This window comes from Otolemur garnettii, unplaced genomic scaffold (genome assembly GCF_000181295.1).
Source record: "Otolemur garnettii isolate 467f Iridium unplaced genomic scaffold, OtoGar3 scaffold00013, whole genome shotgun sequence".
NCBI classification, from domain to species: Eukaryota; Metazoa; Chordata; class Mammalia; order Primates; family Galagidae; genus Otolemur; species Otolemur garnettii.
In genome coordinates, this window is record NW_003852408.1 from 29,901,043 (window position 1) to 29,903,075 (window position 2,033).

Below are 2,033 nucleotides of genomic sequence, written 5' to 3' on the forward strand. Positions count from 1 at the left end.
TGGGGGGAGGTGCCTGTGGCTGGCTCAGTGAGTAGGGCTCTGGCCCCATATACTGAGGGTAGCAGGTTCAAACCCAGCCCCGACCAAAACTGCAACAACTACAAAAAAATTAAATAAATAAAATAGCTGGGTGTTGTGGTGGGCACCTGTAGTCCCAGCTACTTAGGAGGCTGAGGCAAGAGAATCTCCTAAGCCCAGGAGTTGGAGGTTGCTTTGAGCTGTGACGCCAGAGCACTCTACTGAGGGCAATAAAAAACAATTTATTTAAATAAATAAAGAAAATTTAAAAATATATAGATAATACAAATTTTCTTCTGGGCTCCTATCTGAGTTTCCCAAATTTTATACAATGAGCATATATTACTTTTGTTGTTAGACAAAAGAAAATTTTAAAATGCCATTTTTTAATGGTCACCCATGAGTCTTCCCTGCTAAGAGCCCCAAGATCAAATGAGTGGTTTCTTGGCCATATCTTTCTAGTCTACTTGGCTCGTGGTTTCTTAAAGATTCTATCTTTTGGCTACAGGGAGTGTCCGTGGGCTAGCAAATTTCTGCTGGTAAAAGGCTACATTGAAGTCTTCCTGGTTTTTCATTACTTTTGTTTTCTCTGGCATGGCAAAGAAATCCAGGCAGAAATAGTGCCATTGCTGACAGCAGTTTTCACCAGTTTCTGAGACAGAGCAAAGTAAAAGATCGGAGCACAGGGGACGAGGTGGGATTGTTACGCACATACCTTGAGATCAAGTTTCGCCAAGCCTCTGGAGGTAAGCTGTTCTTGAGGAAATGCTTGAAAACCAAGATTTATAGAAATTAGAATCCTTTTGCGCGGGAAGAGAACTCAATTTACAGGCCGTGTGGGAGAACACTGAATCTTCTGGTCTGAGTAGCTTGATGTTAATTTCCTGCTGGCGTCACCGTCCCCTATCTGCCTTTTTCCCTCCCCTTTTCCCACAGTAAAGATAACCCTGACAAACAGCGTCTCCTAAAGGCGAATTTACAACTTTCTTTTCTCACGTAGAGTTCAAGATTTTCCCAGGTCAAGCCAAAGACTCCCAGAAATGAGAAGGCACTAAGGGCTCCAGGCTTTCCTTTGGGTCTCAGGTGACTTGGTAGGTCAAAAAGGGAAATTCTATTTTCCTAACCCTTTCTTTCCCCCAACTCACTTCACCTTTCAAAGAAAACCAAAAGCTCATGAAACAGTAGTTGATCATCTCAACCCTTTCTTAAATTCATGTATGTGCATACGAATAAACAAAAATTTTTAAAGATAAAGTGACAGGTTGTGGGTGAGTAAAAATAGCCACTTCTAAAAATAGCCTGGCTTTGTGGCAAGCACCTGTAGTCCCAGCTACTGTGGGGGCTGAGGCAAGAGAATCACTTGAGCCCAAGAGTTTGAGGTTGCTGTGAGTTATGATGCCACCACACTCTACCAAGTGTGACAAAATGAGTTTTTTTCCTATCTCAAAAAAAAAGATAAAATGGGGATGGCGAGTTAAGCCCATACAAAGATATTTGCAAGGAGCTCAACCAGGTAATGGTAAACAAAACTGACAGTGTCTGCTCCCATAACACATCCAATCCCGTGGCAGAGAGAGACCTTAAACACATTACTTCTGATAATAAAAACGCCAGATACTTACATTGCAACTACCATGTACCAGGCACAAGGTATTTACAAATATTTACTCATTTCATCATCCCAACGACACTCTAAGATAAATACTATTATTATGGTCCCTGCTTTAAAATGTGAAAATGAAGGCACAGAAAGATTAAGTAATTTGCCCAAGGTCACACAGTGAGCTACTGGTAGAGCCAAGATTTAAACTAGTAAGTTTGGCTCTAAATCACTACATTGTAATTAAGGTAACTCAGATGTACAGAGCTCTGGGAAGAGGTACAGAGTCTTAGATGTTTCATCTCTGGGGAGAAAAGCAAAATTAATGATACTTCAATTAGCAAATGTATTAAAGTGTTTTTTCCATGCCCCTAGGCATCACCCAGAGAACTTCTGTGTTTAAGAAAGACAAGCT

General features: G+C 41.1%; 1 protein-coding gene across 2 annotated transcripts in view; it reads right to left on the bottom strand.

Moving 5' to 3' along the window:
- Nucleotides 1–846, bottom strand: part of CASP10 (caspase 10) — a 49,712-nt gene extending 48,866 nt beyond the window's left edge. For both annotated transcript variants that reach the window (XM_023510274.1, XM_012802165.2), the window contains exon 1: nt 734–846. The gene's annotated coding sequence lies outside the window, so the exon portion shown is untranslated. The remainder of the gene's footprint in view (nt 1–733) is intronic.
- Between the last annotated feature and the right edge of the window lie 1,187 nt (nt 847–2,033).